We start from the raw sequence: 22,641 nt of genomic DNA, 5'->3' as shown, positions 1-22,641 counted from the left end.
GTTGGTCCTCAAAGGACCAATAATGCCACTGCTTCGAGGCTAGAGCTAACCAACGACATGCACTGGGGTACAGCAGAGATCAACTGGCTGCTGGGAGAGGCTTTTTGCTCAAAAAACCCTAAGGAGAAGGAGTCACATCTGTTTGCCACCAGTTATGTTGAAGCTAGACAACTGCGACAGCAGGATTCCCATCTTCTTCCCTTTGCTTTCCCCTCTTTCTGTTTCCATTCCTCTTTTTTTTCCCCAAAAAAACAAGCAACTGTAACATCACCAAAAGCATTTTTACTAGCCCTGCCAAGCTCTGTGCAACCTAAGCACCTAGGTGGAGTTACAGATGTCTTCAGATGCACTTCAGGATGGAGGGCATGGTGGAGCATGCCAACATCAGAAGACACATGGCAAGGGAATGGTGTGAAAACTGCCTGGTTCAAGCAAGTCCTTTGCAGAGTTTGTGCTCCTAAAGGCAGAAGAAAGTTTGCTGATATAGCTGGAATGGCAGCCCAATGGTGGCTTAGCTCTCGCAGAGATGTACCTGTACCCTGTGACAGACACAGGACCTCATCTCCAACAAAGGACGTATCATATTGAGAACAAGGGAAAAAAGATGCATGGTGGATAAGGAACGTGCACCAGAATGTAACAGCATGCTCCAGATTAATCATGTGCTAGCTAAGGAACTCCAGCTCCCCAAGTCCTTGCAAAAAAGCAGGTCTAGAAAGGATACAGTAAAATTGCACTCCGTGTAGTAAAGTGTGTTTCATTCAGTGCTGAACTGTGCAGAGCCTATGGGGTTCCTGGTCGGTGGTGGTGCTCTGGGGCAAGAGCAGCCCTCACCTTCAGAATGTCCACCCCAGTGTCTCCTCAACAGAGGAAGTCCAGCTCAGCTACCAGACATGAGCCCAGGGTGCCTGCAGGAGGGTTAGTGCCTTCAAGCTGGAGACAGCAATGAGAGTAGCCCAGGACTTACTCCTGTTTCACTCCCTGGTCTGGAAGACCAGAGTGCCCCAGGTTGATGCTGACTGGTGAGCAAAAACTGGAGTTAAAACCTTGGTCTGAGAGGGGAAAAAAGTCTTTTTTTCATGAACCAGTCTCCAAAGAGCATCCCTTAGAAGAGTGCAGTCCATAAGGTGAAATTGCCATTCATGCTTATTAGCGATGTTCAATGAATTAGGAATTCAATTAAGAAAATGTTCCACTGCAGGAAGCTCAAAAATTATCATTACTGTAGAGGAAGGAAACATTTTAATGCATTAATTTTTTAAAATTACATCACTACAGACAATGCACTTATTCTTGCAGCACCCAGGCCAGTAAGGACACCGGTTTTCCTCAGCAATGGGGAAAGGTGGCAAGAAGGTTACAGAGAAGTAGATGATACAAAGGAGGTTTTCTGTGGGACACAGAGCTGGAGGACACCAGGCTGGATAATGGGCCCTGAACTGTTGTCTGGAAGAGATGACAGCACTGGATTCCTGGATCTGACCTTTAGTCCTCACCTGTAACTAGCTGTACATGTACATGTGCATGTATACAAATGCACGCAGTCTAGGAAACAAACAGGAGGAACTGGAGCTCCGTGCCCACTCAGAAGGGTATGACATCATAGGAGTAACTGAAACATGGTGGGACAACTCAAATGACTGGGGGATCGCAATGGACGGTTACAGGCTCTTTTGTAAAGACTGGCAGGGCAGAGGAGGTGGAGGAGTCGCACTCTACATTAAGGAAAACCTTGAATGTATTGAAGTGATCTATGGTGATTGCGACTGCTCTATCAAATGCCTCTGGGTTAAAGTCAAAGGGGTCATCTCCAAGCAGGATCTCACAGTGGGCATCTGCTATCGACCTCCTAATCATGACAACAATGCTGATGAAGCAATACTTAGGGCACTAAAGCAAGCTTCTGGCCAACAGAACCTGGTCCTGATGGGTGATTTCAACTAACCAGACATCTGCTGGAAGAACAATATGGCAGCTCGCATGTCATCCACCACGTTCCTGGAGTGCATAGAAGACTGCTTCCTGATACAAATGTTAGATGTGCCAGCCAGGAATGAGGCACTGCTGGACTTGCTCTTCACAAACCAAGAAAACCTGCTTTGTTATATCTCTGTTAGCGATAGCCTTGGCTGCAGTGATCATAATATTGTGGAGTTCAGGATCCTGCTGAGCGTGCTGAAGGTCAGCTCTAAGACAAGGGTTCTGGATTTTAGAAGAGTAAACTTCAGCTCGCTCAGGGGTCAGTTGGGAGGGATTCAATGGGAAGCTTCCATGGAAGACAAAGGAGCTAGTAAGAGCTGGGATTTCTTCAGGAACTCTCTATTGGAAGCACAAAGCCAATTTATGCCCTACAAAGGAAAGGGAAGTAAGCGGAGCAAGAGGCCCCCTTGGCTCAACCATGAGCTCCTGGGTCTACTCAAAGCCAAAGCGGAAGCACACCAGAGATGGAGAAGTGGAGGATTATCTGCCAAGAACTACAAGGGCATAGCCAGAGAGTGCCGAGACACAGTCAGAAAAGCAAAAGCCCAGCTCGAATTGAAACTGGCTGTAGATGTCAAAAATAACAAGAAAAGGCTCTTCAGACATGTCAACCATAAGCAGAAAAAGGAGAACATAGGCCCACTGTTAAACAGAAAAGGAGAGTCAATCACTAATGATGCTGAAAAGGCAGAGGTCCTCAACACCTCCTTCACCTCTGTCTTTACCACCACTGTAGGGTCCCAGGCTTTCGGAACAAAATTTTAGGTTGATCCAAACACCAACCCACCATCCGTGAAGGAAGAGTACAGGAATTACTACAGGAGCTTGATCCCTACAAATTAATGGGCCCTGACACCATCCACCCGAGGGCATTGAGAGAGCTGGCTGACATCATTGCAAGGCCACTCTCCATAATCTTCAAGAAGTCATGGAGAATGGCGAATGTCCCAGAGGACTGGAGGAAGGCAAATGTTACCCCTATCTACAAGAAGGGCTCGAGGGAGGATCCGGGTAACTACAGGCCCATCAGCCTTACTTCAATCCCTGGGAAAGTTATGGAACGAATCCTCCTGGGGGCCATCACAAGTCAAATGAAGCACGTGATTGGGAAAAGCCAACATGGCTTCACTAAAGGCAGATCGTGCTTGACAAACCTGGTGGCCTTCTATGACAAAGTGACTTGCGTGGTTGACATGGGGCAGGCGGTGGACATTGTCTACCTGGACTTCTCCAAGGCCTTTGATACGGTCCCCTCCAGCCTCCTCCTGGAGAAATTAATGGGTTACGGCCTAGACAAGTGGTCTGTGCAGCGGGTGGGGAACTGGCTGACAGGCCGCACCCAAAGGGTGGTGGTAAATAGCTCCTTTTCCCAGTGGCAACCTGTCACTAGTGGAGTCTCCCAGGGATTAATATTGGGCCCAATGTTATTTAATATCTTTATAAGTGGTCTGGGTAATGGCATCAAGTGTAGCCTGATAAAGTTTGCAGATGACACCAAATTGAGTGGGGAAGTAGACACTCCAGAAGGCAGAGCTGCTCTGCAGGGAGATCTGGATAGGCTGGAAGAGTGGGCCAACAAGAACCTTATGAAGTTCAACGAGAAGTGTAAGGTCTTGCACCTGGGAAAACATAATCCAGGAGTGCAGCACAGACTCGGATCCACCTGGCTGGAGAGCAGCTCTGTGGAAATGGACCTGGGGGTCCTGGTGGACAGGAAGCTCAACATGAGTGAACAGTGTGCTGCTGGGGCCAAGAAGGCCAACAGGATGCTGGGTTGCATCCAAAAGGGCATCACCAGCAGAGAGAAAGAAGTCATTATCCCACTCTACTCAACGCTTGTCAGGCCACACCTGGAGTACTGTGCACAGTTCTGGTCCCTGCTATGCAAAAAGGGATGTGGACAGGCTGGAAGGGGTCCAGAGAGGGGCCACCAAGATGATCAAAGGACTGGGAAACCTGCCATACGTGGACAGGCTGGGAGAACTGCGTTTGTTCAGCCTTGAGAAAAGGAGGCTCAGAGGGGATCTCATCACCGTGTACCAGTACTTAAGGGGCAACTACAAAGAAGATGGAGAGTCCCTTTTTACATGGAGTCACATGGAGAGGACAAGGGGGATGGACACAAGTTGCTCTTGGGGAGATTCCGATTGGACAGGAGAGGGAAATTTTTCACAGTGAGGACAGTCACCATTGGAATAATCTCCCCAGGGAAGTGGTTGACTCGGCCTCACTGGACACTTCCAAGAGTTGGCTGGACAGGGTGCTGGGCCACCTTGTCTAGCCTGTGCTTTTCCTAGAAAGGTTGGACTAGATGATCCCTGAGGTCCCTTCCAACCTGTGATTCTGTGATTCTCACATTAAAAGCCTGAACTAGATGCAGGCAACATCATGATGGAGGTCATAATTGACTCAAACAGGGCTGTGAACTCTAAGAAAAAGGTATTTCTGGGAACATCCCTCATATCCCCATACCAGGGAAGGGATTTACTACCTACACATCTTTTTGTGGTATATTTGTATAGTGCCTACACCTGATCCAGGGATCATGTGTGTGGGTTTCTGCTGCTGCCTCTGTACCTATGAAATAAAGCAACGATTCACTTCAAAGCAAAAGGCATTTCCAAGCATGTCCCCAGAATAAGTCTGATGGGGGAGGTGGGCTTTGTTTTATTTTTCAAGGAAGAGATATCACATGGAAAACCAGGAATGGAATAAATTTTAGGGGAAGGAGAGAAGGAGGAAATTGCTCAAAGGCCTTTTGTGTTTCTTGTTCCCTTTCCCAATCTTGTGTATGGCACTGTTTTAATTAATAACTCTGTCACCCCTTTCAAACAAAGGAGCATAGGAAGAACGTATTCCAGGCATGCAGGTACCTGGGGAAATGCAGTGATGGCTTTAATGTTTCAAGGCCTCATTATGAGGCTCTAGCTCTTACTCAAATGTGTTTCTCTGCTAAGGATTATCTGAACCGCTACCTCAGGAGGTGACTTTGAAGCTGGGCTCAAATAATATTTAAAATGGAAAAACAATCAAATACATTGTTTGGAGGTTAATTAAAATAAACATACGCACACAAACACAACCACCAGTGATAACATTTCTGTGCAAGGTGGCTTTGTCACTTATTTTTTCACCTGACACATGCCCATGTGCAACCACTCTCATCCTCCCCCAGGCACGAAGGTTGGGAGAGTCCTGCTACCAGACCAGACCCAAGAGGAGGAGGCAAGTATCGATGCCTACTTCAGACACTGCAATTTGCTGAGCATCAGTGATGCTCTGTACACAGCAGCAGCACTCAGACCTCTGTGCAGGCAGTGTGTTGTCCCCTAGTGATGGCTGCCTGCTTGGCACTTTCCCCTTTGACTTGATTTTGGAGCAAGGAGGATCATAACTGTGTCTTGCTCTGTGTAGAAGTCTCAGGAGTAGCAGCTCTGCTCAATATCTACCACATGTGGTTTGGGTTCACTGCAGAGCACTGGGCCCGTTTCCCTTTCTCTCTGTAATTAGGTACAGGCCAAACTTGTACTGCACATCTTAATACCCTTCCCACCTCCATCCTGTAAGAACATCCTCCTTTTACAGGCTGGGAAAATAGGACCTCCCAAGATCACATGAATGAAAGGCAATCTCTGAGGCCCCACTGACCTCTGTATTCCTTGAGCAACTCTTTCCCCTTACAAAAGAGTAACTGAAGCTATCTGCAAATACCTTCTGTGGAGGTAGTAAGTGCCTCATGGGAAGCAGCTGCTGTGATACATTCAGGCTGTACACTTATCATAGCTCCCTGCACAGACAGTTCGATGATACTGCTTTCCTTATGTGCATTAAAAAAAATCTAAGTCAGGAGATCAACAGTGCCATGAAAATTCATGGGGGTAAAGAGACAGTATCCATCCACCTAGGAAAGTTGCTCCAAAGAGACAGATCCTGCATCCAGAGCTCAGATGGTTGGTAAATGAAATGACAGAGGGACAAAATTCTCTGAAGCTGCTATTTCCATTTTAATGTGGTTTTAACAGCAGGTGAGATTTGGTAAGCCTGCGCATCCAGTGACACAGGTTGTGCCGCCAGAGGAATCAGCTGTTGTTACCAATTGATTTTCTTCTGGCCATTCACAGAGTGCCAGCTCTGCCTCCATGGTACCCAGCGAGGACCCATCTTGTGATGGGGACATCCTCACTTTTGGCCCCACTGGCTCATTCTCCCCCACTGCGTGAAAAATGCCAATGAAAAATTGTCTTTGTTGACCTCACAAAAAGGAGCTTTTGGAAAGTACTGAACAAAAAAGGAGATATCACCATATCCAAAGCACCAGCAGCAGAAAATATCTGATAAGACCACCAGACTTAGCCTTTGCCCAGATACTCTCCCATCCAAACCTGCCTTCCAGCACGTGAAGGCAGTGGCCTATTTGGTCCAGCAAATTCATGACTTTGCCCTGGCAGCCAGAGAAGACACAAACTTGTGGCCCAATCCATGTGGGGCTGTGGTGGAGAGGTGTGTCTCCTCTCCAGAAACTTCAGAGATGCTTGGATGAAAGGCATCAGCACAGCTTGAGCCCGGGTGAGTTCCTCATCCCAGCCTACAATGTGCTTTTTGAGTGGGCAGTTTAAAAGGATCAAAAGGATGAGTCAGGGAAAGGGTTTCACAACAGACCTGCATAGTCAAATGATGGCTAAAGAGAAGCATGCTGGTGTAGGAGATGGGGCCGGCCGTAGGCCTGGGGAGCTGCTAACAAATAAGAAGTCTCCAAATGGATCCAAACATCATAGTGCAGAAAAACAAGGGCAATCCTCCGAAATCAGTATATAAGGAGGCACCAGGGATTTGGAGAAACCCATGATAAAAGCTAGAGACATGGGAAAAAACTGCATGAGAGGCTGCCCAGAAGCAACCTCCAGGACAAGTATGGATGGGTCCAGGAGGGGTCCCTGATAACACAGAGTAAAGAAAGAACATAAAATGAGAGTACCATGGGCACAACACAGTATTGCAGATTGCCTCATGGAAAATTGCAGTGTTGGTTACCATGAGCTCCATGAGAAAGGATAAAATGGACTTCAAACAAGGCACAGACGCTGCCCTAATGGAGCTCCAGAAACACTCTGGGGGTGCATGAGAGCATGAATGCTTACGAACCAAAACAAAAATGAAAAGACCCAGGAAAATGTAAAAGGCACGACTTGTCTAAGGGAGCAGATGGTATCTCAGAAGGTCTGTTTTGTAAACCACTGTACATTGCTTCAATTGCCTTCCCCCCAAAAATCACAGTTTGGACTGAGCCAGTCTACAAGGACCCAGAATTTGAAATCAGAAATTGGAATGGGGGATGAAACTCCCCATTTGCTTCCAAACAGCAGAGAAACTAGAAAAAGCACAGTGCAGTAAAATGCAAAACCATTTGCTCTTTCAACACCTACGAGCACATTTTTCTTTTTATGATCCACTTGGAAAACAGTGTCTTCTGCAAAGAACAAAAATAATCCTCCCGTCAGGCACCCCAAGGCATGGCTGTGGTCCCAGAAGCAAATCACCAGCTTCAGATCTGTGTGACGTTATGATGCTTAATGAGGGTGACATGTACTGCCACGCACCGAACATACCTTTGGATAATGCAGTGAGGCAACAGCCTTTCTCAAAATTGTGAGCTTCAGCTTAATTCTGTCTGATCCCACTTGCTTCAACTGTCACAATGATGACAACCCACCACCCCCCCCCCACGCCTACTGTGCTGGTGAGCACTTGAGAAATCCTCCCCAAACACAGTGCTTTCTTTTTTTGGCATTGCCAGATGAGTCTCCAGTACATCCTGATCTCTGCCTTGCGGCTGTTGTTCTGAACTGCCTCCAGTATTTCCTCCAGCACCTGGTAGAAACTGAGGGCACATTTTGGGGTGCCCTTGAAGGATTTCAAAGTCTAGAGATCATGTAAACACAAAATAAAGGTTGTTTTATATTCAAAATACAACCATAGGGTGCTTCATTTTGGGGGGGATGGGGGAGGGCATTACTAACAATGCAGCCAGGCAGAACAGTGGCTTCTCATAGGAATTGGGATCCCATTTGCATCCAGATTAAAGCAAGAGAAAATTGCCAGTGAAGTGGGATTAAGAATATTTATGAATCCTACTGGCATGATGTATATGTCTCCCAAGCGATGGAAACTGAGTACAAAATTGAGAAACTTCAGCAATCACTGGGGGAAAGGAGACAGACTGCAATGACTTTTTAATGCTTTATACATTTTTGTGTGAATTTGGTGCTCACAGAAGGCAGTTATAATCAAAGGTTTGAAAGAGAAGGTGAATACAGCAATACTTTTTCTTTCTAGAAAGACCTGACCATCTCAAGATCTCACAGCACTTTTCAAACTCAGGGAGGTCTTAACTGCATTAGGGCAAGAGCCCTAAACTTAGGTCACATACCAAACCCATCACAGATGAAAGGGCGCCGGCATATTATACCTACCCTTCAGGTGCTCTGAACATTGGAGAACTCTGCTTTTCCTCTCATAATGCAAAAACCTATGCGCACAGAGCTTGAATTTCTAACCTCCAGTACTTCCCAAGCAGTCTCAAGCAGAGTGCGCACCATGGTACAGATATGTGATGAGAGTGAAGAAGAAACACACTTGTTTCTCCCTCTGCATGGAGAAGGATTTGAACACAAGGTTTAGGGGATAAGAGGTTAAATGCTATTTTCAGTAAATGTCCACAGGAAAAAACCCACAGGGAACAGGTATCTAAAATGACTTCACAGGCACAGAGAAAATGATATATTTAGAGAAAGTCTGAAATGCAAAAGGAGACAATAGAAAATTGGATGGTCAGAGACACAGCCTGGGTGTTCTAGATCCATCTTATTACCTACTTGATTAATTTGTATTGCTTCCTTTATTTTAGAGTGGTTTATTGTGGTTCAAAACCAACCTTTTCTTAATCAACTACAAATAAGTCAAACTGAGCCTGATTTAAAATTTAGTGGATGTCTATACAGCATTCTTTACCAATGTAGCTGGTGTAACCTCACCTCCATTCCTACTTGTGTTGGCAACCCTTTTAAAATGGAGTTAATATTCCAGCATGAAGCACTTCCAAGGGAGACCTGCGTACCTTCCTATTTCCAGGAGTGCTTAAAACCGTATCAGATTTGGCTTAAAAGCCTCAGCACTGCTGGCTGGATTCATACATACCAAGGCACATGTATATTGCTAATTGACTTAGGCAAGCTTCCTCCCCAAGCCTCAATATGCCTTGTGAAATCACACACCCTTTTCATTTATGGACTGATTCCCAACATACTGGGCTTCCAGTGTAGCTTCCACTCAAATGGGATTCCAGAGTCCAGCATTCCCCCATCACACACCTCAAGGATCAGAAGTAACTGCCTTTCCCTCCACTTCAGCAACTCAGATGTAGCTCTACCAAACTCTTGTTCCTCCAGAGTTATGTCTCTCATCAGAAAAGGGGCACAGGGTAGAGAACAAGCAGCCAGGAGGCACACATGATGCCACCTCAACATCCAGCCATGTCCAGAAGAAGCTGCCATCAATCTATACCAATGCTTAGCCATGCTGGAGCTGCTGGCAAGTGGCAAAGTCCTCGTACTGCTGACTTTTGCCCCCACTGCCACGCCACACGTCTACCAAGGGGCACCACCAGACTGGCATTTAAAGCCATGTTTCCACATAACCATAAAACCAACAGAACTACATCCCAACCAAAGTACCTGTTCAATCCCTACTGATCCACTGGCCATTGTGACTGTTGGTGGGTTTTGGGTCAGGAAAAAGGAAGGAGGCGACTGCATTTGACTGGAGCCCCAGGAATGCAAAGGCTGTTTCCTTCATTATCCACTGCATGGGGTGGCCGAAATGTTTTACTTAAAACAGTGCCCTTTCCTCACCATACTCCACTGTAAGGTAAAGCTGGGTCCCAAGGGCCAGGTCACCTTTATAACCCTACCCATAATGTCTTTTAATGCATATGCTGTCCAAACCCACGCTTTTAGGTATGACATCTGTTCTTCCCTGTTTTGGTTTTGTTTTCAGGTTGCACAGACGCTTCCCTGGGCGGCTCCAGCCTTGGGCACCATGGCAGATACTCATAAACATCTCCAGCACAAGCAGGGGCTGCAGCTGGAGCTGTATCTGCTTGGCCTGAGATCAGATTACAGGAAACAGCAGCCTGCCTCACAATGATAATTTCCACCTTTGTTAGTTTTTGGCTCCAGCATCTATTTTGGTAGATGCCAAGATCTGAAAGCTGTTAGTAAGGAAATGGAAGAGGGGAATGTCCATGATTTAACCCTTGCTTGGCAGCAATGTTAGCCCACAGCACAGTTTCCATGTGCTGGTATTGGTACATTTAACTGAAAAAAAGAAGAAAGAAGAAAAAGAGAAGAACAGGAACTACTTATATAATAAAAAACAATCACTTCTCCCAGCACATTCCCCCTTCACACTGACTCTTGCCCCGCAAAAATGAATGTCTATAGAGCTATGTGTCCACCATCAGGCAAACACACTTTTGAGTTCCCTTCACATTTGCCAGAGAAGTGTAAAGAAGTTTTACTGAACACAGAACATGATCCTAAGGTACAAAGCTGTGACAAGAGAAGCCCAGGGGTTAAAGTTGGGCTTTACTTTTCTGCTGGCATTGCACCAAAAAAGATTCCACCCCCAGCATTTCAAATTACTACAGATAAAGCAGTAACAAAGATACAAAACTGGTTTAGAAAGTACCTGATAATTTCCCTTTAAACTTCCACTTCAGAGCAAAAACCATCTTGCTTTGAAATAAATGGCTCTGGACAGGCTGGAAGCAGGGGAACACACAATGTGTCATTCTCCTAAATTCAAGTTTTAACTGAAAAAAAGAAACAACTTTCTGAGGATTTACCACCCAAGCAGTATTTAATACTCCTGCCTATCTCTGTAGCTGAGCATATTCCTCCCTGCACTCAAGGATTATTTTATCTGGTTTTCCTCCATCACAGTTCTACTCCACAAAAACATAAAGAAAAGATACACAAACAAACTTCTTGACACAAATAATCATACGGGTGTTTTTTTTTTCCTTAGTTGATAATAGCCGCAATTTAGTTTGCTACAAAGTTAACCCAGAAACACTGAGACAAGGGAATGAAACTCAGGACCACAAAGTTAAAGAGGAAAATCAGGAAAGCAAGGGGAAAATACACTAAAAGGTAACTACCTAGTAAGGGACATGCAGCAAATTCCATCTAAATTAAGTCGTGGTGGAAAGCAAAGGCAGATTAGTTAAATCACACTAAATTTCTTTGTTGGGACCCTTCTCCAGAATGAATACATGAGGTGGAGGGCTTGATGCACAAGATGGATGTTGGGCCTTCCAGCATCGGGATTGAGCCACTGAACTACCCTTAGGTCCTTTGTAGTCCATGGGAACTGGGAATCCCAGGCACTTTCCCATAGCTTTCACAATGTAAAGAAAAAGTACAGAAAATGTATAGAAAAGCCCAAAGAGGCTGTTCATCTTTGTACTTCACTGGCCGCTGAGCACAACACTGAAAACAGAATGGGAAACTATAACTTGGCAATAACAAAGGCAGGAAACCAGTTATTTAGGATACAGCTACTGCCCAACCTAACATTCCTGAGAGAGCTAACACCTCCTGGAGCAGGTGACCCCACAAAATTTATGGCCCTGGCAGAAAAGTTTTGGCAGGCTCATGACCCCTGTCCACTGGCTAGCACTTGCTCCACACGTGGTGAACACGATAAGGACCTCGTGCTGCTTGTGGCCTATGTGCAGATCCAACAGTGGAGATGACCACTGGTGCAGAAAATGGGGAAGAGCATCTCTCACTACTGGGAACGTCTGCATCACTGTCAACTCCCTGGCTTTGTCCTTCCTATCTGCCTCCAAAGCCAGACCAACACACTCATTAGATGAGTGGCTAGCTGAGCCAAGGCTGGTTGCTCCTGTAGTATCAGAGACCATCAGAGGCACAGAGAAAAAGCCTCCTGTGGCATTTTCAGTGAACAGAACTTCAGAGGGAAGTCATCTGGTTGATATAGCATGAATGCAAATCACCTGTCAGCTGGCACAGGGCACGGCAGGCTCCATGGGAGGAATACCAGCTCCACTTGAGTAATAGCAATGAAACAATGCAAACAAGAAGAGGGCTTAGTCACTTGTTCAAGTCTTATCCCCTTTTGTTTTTACAGATGTGCAGTTCATGGAAATTAGATTATTAGCTCATCAAAGCATCTGTCAAGGGGAGAGACAAACCAGCTTTTTACAAATGTATCCAAGTGACAAGACCTGCCGGATATGGGCTGTGGGGAATCTCTCTGAGTCTTATTTTTGGATCTACTATAATCAGCCTTACCAGCTTATTAGTTATCTCCAACATATCAGTGGAGAAGGGAAAGATAAATATCTAAAAACTTGTCAAACATGGCAATCTGAAAACAGTGGTTTTTTTCATGAAGGATGTATATCCTTGCACTTCTACAGCACTTCTTTTAACAAGAGCTGAACAGCTTGTCCTTTGCTCCTAGAAGATTTAAATGACTTGCCATAAGATTTAAATGGACTAAGTTCTTTTATTTTTGTATTCTTAAATTGGGACACCTTAGAAGGGGTGATTTTCAGGTATCTGGTGGTCAGCAGGCTTTGCAAATCAGCAACAAAACTACTCACATGCTTAACAGTGGATAGGCACTTTGCTGTATTTCCAGATTGGGTGAGAAAGGATGGTCAGAAGTTTAAAAGCCCTCTACTAGGGCTCAAGGGATTCACATTAAGCACCAGTCTCTGCCTCAGGCTTCCCATCCATCTCTGGACAACCCACAACCACCCTCTGGAAGATGGGGCAAAGTCCCCCATCTGCTCTGCTTATGTCTGGTGACACCTCAAGACATCCCCGCTGTCTTAGGCATAATGCTTGTGAGCACAGGGAGGCTCTAGGTTCAGTTGGAGCCACACTGATTGTAGGGATACATGATGGCAATGAAGTGCAAAGGGCCATTTAGTGGCCTTCAGGAGCTCAGCAGTGGAGTACAAAGAGATTTTCGTTTTTGGTTTTGTGTTTGTTTTTTTTTAAATAATGAAAGGCAGAAAAGCTGGGAGTGAAAGGGAGATTACTCATTTGTTCTTAGACCTTTGTTGTTAATCACACCACACCTACTATGAGAGCAGCAGCAGCAAGCTGTCAGCTTCACTGCCCGGTTGGCTTGGTGCCACTCAACGCTCACTCAGCCTGTGCCATCTCTTCATCTGGGACCAACAAGGCTGGTGCAGAGAGGAGCGGGTGCTCAGAAATGCAGTGCTACAAGTCTGCACAGCTCTGGACACAACTGAAATTTCACGTGTGCTCAGCAGGCAGTGAGGAAGTGAGTCCAACCAAAGAGAGATGTAATAAGTAGAAACAAACGGAAATGACACAGCCTCGGCATGAAGAGACATGTATAGTCGGCATGGGGGGAAAAATGAGTTATAATGTAAAATCAAGCATTAGCTGCCAGTTTGAACTAGCTCATGACAGCATGACAGCTCCTTGCACACGCAGAGACAGCGTTCAGCCTCAGCCAGCCACAAGCATAATGCATGGGGGTGGGGAGAGGGCCAGGAACTTCAAAGGACTAATCATTAGTCTTGCTGCCTAGTCTGCTAAAGACAACAAAATAACCATGTTTGGAGGTGCAGGCTGGTTAGCAGCCTCCTTTCCCCTTTATCCACTCATGTCACAGGGGAGATGAAGCAGCTGCCATGCACTACAGGTCACCACAGTTTCATCTTGGCTCATCCTTTGACTAGATGAAACATTAGATGCCTCCTGGTGATGACCATGGCCCTCTTAAGTACCCACAGTGCCTACACCATGCTCAGATATTTCCTTACTCCAAAAAACCCAGCCACTTTCCTCGCCAGGATGCTCCACCACAACACAGGCTGAGGTGCAGCACTGCTCTCTCAATGCCACACATTATCTTCTGAAGCAGAAAAGACAACATTTTTGTGGGCCACTGACCATCAGTGCATGTAAAAAAGCTTTCCAACCTCTGCTTGCTGCCCTGTCTACCTTTCACTGGTTTTCTGGAGAGCACTGGAGTCTCTTTTGTGTGACAGGGATGATGGGAGGAGGCTTTTGCATAGGACTGCCTAGCCAAAATGGCTTTCCTCCCTCCCTCCCTGTTGTCATACTTTTCTCCCTGTTTTTATTCATTCCTTTCCCCTTTCTAAGCCTAAAAGCATGTCTGAGATGTCCTGTTTGCTCTAGACCATACCTGCTTTTGAGCAGACTAGGATCAGCAGTGTAATGGCACAAAGAAAGTCTCCCTTGTCTGGCAGCTGTCCCCAGCCAGCCAGCCCAGCTGCCTTCTTCATGGGATCTCTTGAATCACAGTGACTTTCTGTCAGGACATGCAGTGGGAGATGATTCAGTCCAAGCTCATGGGCATACAGCAGGTGTTAAGAGTTATGTGGAGGCTTTGGCAGGTCCCTCCTAATGACTTCACTAGGTGGGACACAGAGCACTTGCACTGTGAGTGAATGGAGGGGGAACACTGCACAGTCACCTTAAGTAATGGAAACCAGTGGCTCGGACCCTCTCATCCTCTTCCGGCTACACAGTACCATTCAACCAGCCCTGGGCCCAAATAGACAACTAAGCCTTCCATGAATGTTAGAGGTGCTCATAGATTGTCAAAAATAGCATGGTTTGCTCCTTCAAAACAAGAGGAAGGACAAGGAAGATAATTATCAGCTCCCAACCGGTTCAATCCTCCAAAAGCTTGAGCTATTTGTAAGAATTGATTACCTGCCTTTTTCCCTTAAAGCACAGCTCAAGTCACAGCTCAGCTGCTCCCCCATGCTTCAAAATGTCCTCCCAAATGTCCTCCCAGCTTGTTCCAGACTTGAGACAAGACATCAGTAAATGCTCTTTCCAGTGGGAGCACTAGCCCCGAGTTAACAGCTCAACAGATACACCAGGCAGCTGCGGTGGTAAGGTGGGGAAGGAGGAGAGGTTCACAGGTGTTGGTGATGCCCACTAGCTGCCCTGAAGACTGTGTACTGATGAAATAATTGGCAGAGAGGAAAAATCCTATGTTCCTCTCTTTAACATCCATGAATAATACTAGGAGATACCTAAGATGAGTAATTGAAAGGACCTAAAAATCCACTGTGTCCAGCAACTTACTGACCTCCAAGTAGAAGCAAGTCAATATTGTACTTTGCATTTTCACCATTTTCTTGCTTATTTCCCTTTTTGTCCTACCCACCAAAAAAAAAAAAAATACTACAGCAACTGCTGAGCATCATGATCCTTTTGTAGAAGACACCACACTGGGCCTGCAGTGAGACAAAACTGGAGAAATAGATCATATAATTTTTCATAAAGTTGGGAGAGCTGGTCCCCAAGGGCACATACCAAGCCACTTAGCAGCTATCCTGCCATAATAGCTTTCAGCTTTCCAATATAACTTTTCCTGGGTTTCCTCCAAAAGCTAATAAGACTAAAGCTGCATGGAACAAGCTCACTCTATAGAATTTCCCTCACTCACCATCGGACAGCAGATGTGTAACTGTAGGGCTAATGCATTTGAGGATTTATTCATCAGCTAGGTGGTCTGGCCAGCAGTTCCTCCCAGTACTTCCTTTCCTGGATCTGTGTGCAGTTGGGCAATTTTCAAAGGCAGCAGTGGTACCCCCAAGCATGTCTGACCATACCATTTATTATCAGTGCACCTCAGCCACCCACCCATGTCACACAACTTGCAGTCAACCCTCTCCATAAGGCTGAGAGTAGAAATGCAATGAGGAGTACAAGTGGTAACAGCTTGGACTCATCAAAGGAACCTAAGTGAATATGGCACCTGACTGCTACCGAAGTTGATGGGAATTGGGCACCTCATTGCCCTAAGTCTGGACAGAAATTGCAACCAGGCACTCCCATCCTAACCAACCCAATCCTGTAGGTAACTGCTCGACTTATCACTGTGATTTGGGGATTAAAAATCAACCATCTACACACAGAATTTGTACCCACTGTCTAGAAGCCAAGCAGGACATGAAGTGGCCAAATGCCAAAGGCAAATGCCTTTGCCTTCCATATTTCACTCTTGGTGACTTCTCAAAGAGTTATTATATCATTAATATCTGCATGAAGCTTATTCCGAGTGGTTTACTGGAAAATTACAACTTGTCAGCAAGTAGCATAAAATGAGTAGGATTTGAAGGCAGGACAGCCCATCATAAAGGGCTTTTTAGATACAGCTGTGATGCTGGTACTTAATAGAGTATTTTAAGAATTATTCCTAAACAGCTACAGGTCAAGCACATATTTTATATAATGGATGCAAGAAGGACTGACAGTCTGATTTACAACTGGAATCCAGAGTTTCTTGCTTTTGAAAGGACAGTCTTTCTCCTTGTCTTACAATTTCCATTTGGAAAAACAAATCCCCTGCAACGCATACCTGGCTTTTCATTTGAGCTCTCCAAAGGTCCTAGGGAGACACCATCAAAGACAGTCAAGTACCTTAATACTCCAGGACCTTTCTGTGCACCTCCTTCTTTAGAAGCAAACTGAAATAAGAGGAATAGTTTTACTCTAGGAGGTCTGCATAAGACTTCAGAAAAGGTGGTATTTCTTGAAAGCATGCTTGTGGACATAATTCTTCAGTCACATTCTTTCTGTTTTATTTGGGCAGCTGGTAGGTTTGTTCATCATCTGTCACACTGGACAAATAAGAAGATGACGTCAGAGCTCCCTGGGCCTTTGTGCCATCAGGTGATTCTCCTCCATGGCTGACTCTGAAGTTGGGACCCCACCCCCTCCCGTAGTAGGACTTTAGAAGCACTTTGATGTGGGGAAGGAGGCTTAGCAGCATGACAGCTTGCTCTCTTCCCTGTAAAAACACTAGATAATTGATCTTGCTACCATTACACGGGTAAGGATATGAACACAGACACAACAGCCCATAGATACCAGAAGACCCTAGGTGTCCTTCATCCCACTGACCATTGCTGAAATCTATCAGCTAAAGCTCCCCCTGTTCCACTTCTACCCCAAATTTCTGCCAAATCTCCAGTACCAGAAATTGTTGCCTACATCTTCTGGGATTATGATGCATTCCTTCTTCAGACTTACACAACCATTTCCTTCTCAGTGGCAGAGGATTAAATTGCTTTCCAAATCAGTGGAAACACTCGGTGCTCCTACAAATAACATATTAGAATTAGGGCAAATTCATCTCTGATCTCATTCATCATTTGCTTCAGTCCTCTTGGTAGTCAATGTATCAATCTTTTGACAGTCAGCACAGACTTCATATGGTCTCGGAAGAAAAATCTTTGACATCTGGTTTAGCCACTGCAGCTCCAGCAGTGTGGGAGTACAGGGTGTCGAGGACAATCCTGATGCTGTTCTTGGATGCCAGCAATCCAGTTGTAATGACCTGCAATGGCTCTCCCTGAACAGACAACAGCACAGGCCTTGCAAAATTACTCATTTTCACATGGCTTCCTATTAGTAACCTTCATCAGAAACCTGAGGATTTCCCATTGCAGGTTCATCTGAATCAACCTGCTTACACAAGGACTCCATGTGCTCCCCTGAATGACTTCCCTTCCCACATTTCTCATTGTCAGTGAAGTGGTGCAGAAGTGGTTTAAATAAGTTATCACCTTGGTTAGTGATAATGAGAAAATCAAAATAAGCTGTTCCATAAATGTGATCATTATCTAGTAAATTAAATGAGATATTCAAATGTCCACCCAGCAATGGCCAAAGAACTTCTCTTACGCTGCACTTCTTTTATCTGGGAGAAAGAGGAAATGATTACAACCCCCCTAAAACCAGAGACTTCAATGGGCACACTGTCATTAAAATCATCTGGCTTTCCATGCTTGCTGCAATCTGTTCAAAGACTGAGAAATTAAACTCTGGATATTGCTGGTGCTAACAGCCAGTTAACATGGATCAGATTTTTGATGTTTGTCTTCTCCAGAGAGGGGCTGGGGACACCATACGTCACCAGGGTGAGAATTACTGACATGCATATACTGCCTAGAAGTCCACTGCAGATAGCCAGGGGCTGCAGGGGTAGCTTGGGGTTGGAAACCTACAGAAGATGCTCAGGAAAAAAAAAAAAACCAACAAATTGAAAGTGTGGAAAACAGGAGTTTGTATTTACTCTTTTGTTTCACAATGCAAAACACTGACAAAATCTAAATAATTCTCTATTTTTATTGCTTTTTTCTTTGTGGTTCCGTTGATCCCATTTCCTCTTTCAGAGATGAGGATAAAAACATGCCCCTCCAAAACAGTTCCTCCTCATCCCTGAAAAGAGCTGACTATTGGGGAGTGCCTGCTCCATCACTGGTCCCTTGGCCCCTGCTCTCTGCTTTGCTCTGGGATGTAAAGTGGTTTGCAAGAGACAACATGAGCAGCCTGTGGGCTCTCCCAGGGCAGGGGTGCTCCCATACCAGCAGCCCAGCAGAGCTCAGGGGTGGCTGACATGTCCCCAGTCCGTGCCAGGCCAATCACTTTCTTCACCCCAGTTACTGGCACACCCCAACGTGGGGTTGCTTAAACATGTGGGATCTGTGAGGGATGTGGCCCCTGAGCAGAGGAGAGATCTCACAATGGAAGCCATGCAGAACACATGTCCAGTGAGCTTGTATCTAATGGTGCTTCAGCCTGCAAATGCTTGTCATGCTCTCATGGAAGTGTAGCAGCCTCGGATATTTTGTAGCTTATACAGGAGTCTCAATAAACCACAAACAAGCAACCAAACTGTGAAATGCAGAGCAGGCTCATGGTATTCCCAAGAAGCCAAAACTGCCTTCAAGGAAGCATGCTGCTGGAGAAGAAGGTGCTGGGCACTCTCTATGAGAGTGCTTTCCTCCAGCAAGCGCCCTGCTCTCCCTTCCTGACAGATTATCATCAAGATGGAGTAAGGACAGAGGCAAGGAGCACAATGCAGTAATCCAGAGTCCGGAGCTGCCTGAGCCAAAGAAAAACCTCTGTGGCCGTGGTGGAGAGCAGGAGCTGCAAGCTCCGACTGGCCATCAGAGGGCAAACTGCTCCAAGCATTGCTGCACGGTTCACCACCTGCATTGCTAACTTTTCTTCCAATCAGCCTCCTTTATTGAAAGATAATCCAGGCCTGCCTTCCAAGGAGTTTTAATTGGTCAGAAATTTTGGAAGGTCTCTTATTTCAACCAGACAGAAGCGCTGGAAAAGGCAGCAAGTGAAGCAGGACATGCTAGGAATGTCCTGCAGCTCCCTGGGCCAGCACAGGAATTCCTCTTTTCCCCAGTGGCAGAAACATGACAGCACTAGTCAAAGAAGGCTGCTAGGAAACGTCAGAGATGGTTAAAAATAGGGATTGTTCTGATCCAATGTTAATTCTTGACAGAGAAGGTGGTGAGGTGGATAGAGAACTGAACAACAGAGCTCAGAAGGTTGTGATCCACTGTGCAGAATCTGATCGGAGACCTGCCACTAGTGGTGCTCCCCAGGGGTCTGTGCTGGGTCGAGTCCTATTCAACATATTCATCAATGACCTGGATGACGGGACAGAGTATACCCTCAGCAAGTTTGCTGGTGATACCAAGCTGGGAGGAGTGGCTGATACACCAGAAGGCTGTGCTGCCATCCAGCGAGACCTGGACAGCTGGAGAGCTGCGCGAGGGGAACCTCATGAAATTCAACAAAAGCAAGTGTAAAGTCCTGCACCTGGGGACGAGCAACCCCACACGCCAGTACGGGTTGGGGGCTGACCTGCTGGAAAGCAGCTCCGCTGAGATGGACCTGGGAGTGCTGGTGGACAAGCTGTCCATGAGCCAGCAATGTGCCCTTGTGGCCAAGAAGGCCAACGGTATCCTGGGAGGCATTAAAAAGAGTGTGGCCAGCAGGTCAAGGGAGGTTATTCTCCCCCTTTACTCCACCCTAGTGAGGCCACATCTGGAGTACTGTGTCCAGTTTTAAGAAAGACAAGGAGAGTTCAGTGGAGAGCTACCAAGATGATCAGAGGACTGGAGCATCTCTCTTATGTGCACCCTGCCGAGGGTGTACCTGCTCAAGCAGGGGGGTTGGGTGAGATGATCTCCAGAGGTCCCTTTCCAACTCCTATCATTGTGTGATTCTTTGATTTCTTGCTGGGTGCAGGGAGGTACTCTGGAAAGCATTGCTGGGTGCAGCCACCACCACCAGTCTGCCTTTAGTCAGGAGTCTCTCCCCTGGGCTGCCTTCAGTTGTCCCAGCTCCCCCTCATATTTTCCTTTATAGCCTGTTTGTTTTCCTCCTAACACTACAGAAATCAACCCAGAATGGCCATTTTTGTGGCTGGCCTGTTTCCAGCATGCTTTCTGGCCGGCCTGCATTCCTGATGGCAATAAGCAGCATCAATTAACAAGGAGTGGATACTGTAGTCCATCACCACAGAGAGGGACAGGCTGTCAGAACATGACCTGAAGATCTCTTTATTCTCCTGGTTTTGCCCAGCAGCTTCTCCTTCATCTGCTTGCATGCATGTCTCCATTCCATTATTTCAGCTTTTACGAATGGAAAAGCATCAAGGTGGCTTCCTTGCAAATATCTTTACAACCTTTTATTTATTGGTGAATTTTAAGATTAATATCAATTGAACATCATGTGCCTGGGACTATTCCCGAGTGCTTTATTTTATTTTAGCACTCAGCATGGCCCACATTGTAGAGTAATGTTCTAGCTGGAAAGTGGTGAGGATTATTAACATCAAGGAAAGATAAACTTAAGAGCAGAGTGCCAGGACAGCTAGTGAGCTACTTGCTACCCATCTGCACACAGTGCTTCCAACAAGCACTCCTTATTGCTGCATAATGCTAGGACTGAGAAAAGCCTCTCTCATCCTGAAAAATCAGAAATGTCCCCAATACACCTCTTTCCACTAGGTAGAAGGCAGGTCATGCTCAATAAGCAGTGAAATATTTGGAATTAAGTTACAAAATTGGGAAGCAGGTGGACTCATATCTGGTCTCTCCAGCCAGCTGTCACTGCCACATGAAAGCCCACGGAGGAAATGAACAGAGTTGCTCTATTTCTCCATTCCTTGAAGCATCATGGAGAAACTGATGGGCAAAGCTCATCCAAACATCATTGCTCAAATAGATTGCAATGGAAATATAGTGGTTTGAAGTAAAAAGGCATAGTCTGCAACCCAGTTTTGATGGGAAGATTTCCAAGACCAGAGAGAAACAAACTGGCTGACCTGCTATCACACCCAGAACAAATAAATAAGCTACAAAACCTTTGAAAATTGCCACAAATGAACTTCTTATCTGCTGCCACCTCTGCTTGCCTGGTAAAAACCCACCCTGTCCATGTGCTAGGAAGGACGAAATAGCCCAGGCTGTAATTATCTCAGTGACCGCATGAAGCTGGAGGTGCAAACCTGGTGACAGTTCTTGCATACCTGGCAACCTTCCCAGTGTCATTAACAGTTTTGCTTGAGTAAGGTCCATGAGGGTCCGGCGAGCTCTAGTAAGCACCAGCTCTGCTTGGCAAACAGACATTGCCAGAGCTGAAAAGAGAGGTACTCATGCAGAAAGGCAGCCTGGTGAGGAGCGAAACTAGTTGGCATTCAGTGCAGGAGAGCAAGGAGAAACCGAGCACCAGCCACAAGGGCAGCTGCCCTGTGCTTGAGCTGCTCCTGGCTGACGTGCGGCTCAAATCCATCTTTAAATCCTGACAGTAAGGAGCCTGAGGCCCTGCTAATCCCATGCTCTCACATCTGCACAGCTCCATTACGCAGCAGGGGGCAGCTGCTGGGACTGCTGTGTATTTAGTACACTTCCAAGGTGATTTAGCTCCTTTTGGTCTGCCCAGCTCTTTGCTGTGCCTGAAAGCTAAAGCCACACTACAGCAACACCCATACTTTGTGATGGAACCTCAAAGAACACATAAAGCTTGAGCCACGGCCTGGGGGGTTAAGGGACAGGTTTTCTGGGACTGAGCCTCAGCCTACACATCAAACCACCAAATCATCAACCAGGCATGAGTGTGGTGAAGTCTGGGTGTCATGCACAACCAGATCATTTGGGCATTGTGGTTCCCAGGCTCAGGCACCTGGCTTCTGCCAGAGCTGGTCAGCTAAGGTCAAGGCAGTGACAGCATCATCCTTGCACTGACAAGCACAGCAGGGATTTGGTTGCAAGCCCTGGCAAGCCGTTAACCTTCAGAAGCAGTGGTTTGCCATGGTCTCTGCAATGCAATGGACCACGCCAGACAGGACGTCTTTCTATTTTACTTCTGCTCTAGCAGGAATGGGCAGTTGACAGCACCTGATCCCAGACCATGGTTAAAGAGAATGTTTCCAGATCACTGCACAAATAATAGTAATATTCACGGAATTACATGAAAATGTTGCTTTTCTAACTCCAATTTCAGGTTGAAAGGCAGTGTTGTTAGCAGTCACACATGAGCTCAATTGCTTTGATTAAAGAGCAACTGTCTAATCTCTGTCTGGATGCAGTCCTGGGTTTTAGTGCCTGATTAGCTACTCCCTTCCAGGATTATTTTGCATCTTTGCATATGTTGGAGCTCTATGTTTCCATTTATCACTACAGACAAGGAACTGTTTAAACCAACTCTCATTTGCACCAGCAATTTAAAGCACTGTGTG

The 22,641-nt window shown here is 46.0% G+C and overlaps 1 long non-coding RNA gene across 2 annotated transcripts in view; it reads right to left on the bottom strand.

The window, feature by feature from the left end:
* The window catches only part of LOC135313845 (uncharacterized), a 32,355-nt gene extending 15,162 nt beyond the window's left edge, over nucleotides 1–17,193 (bottom strand). The window contains exons 1-2 of one of the 2 annotated variants that reach the window (XR_010373336.1): nucleotides 17,068–17,193; nucleotides 16,450–16,558 (exon numbers count right to left, since the gene is read on the bottom strand). This is a non-coding gene — a long non-coding RNA (uncharacterized LOC135313845). The remainder of the gene's footprint in view (nucleotides 1–16,449; nucleotides 16,559–17,067) is intronic. The other variant, XR_010373337.1, reaches the window with a different exon arrangement.
* Between the last annotated feature and the right edge of the window lie 5,448 nt (nucleotides 17,194–22,641).

This window comes from Phalacrocorax carbo, chromosome 6, assembly GCF_963921805.1.
Source record: "Phalacrocorax carbo chromosome 6, bPhaCar2.1, whole genome shotgun sequence".
Lineage (NCBI taxonomy): Eukaryota > Metazoa > Chordata > Aves > Suliformes > Phalacrocoracidae > Phalacrocorax > Phalacrocorax carbo.
The sequence above is the reverse complement of the archived record's forward strand: the minus strand, read 5'-3'. Positions and strand labels throughout refer to the sequence as shown.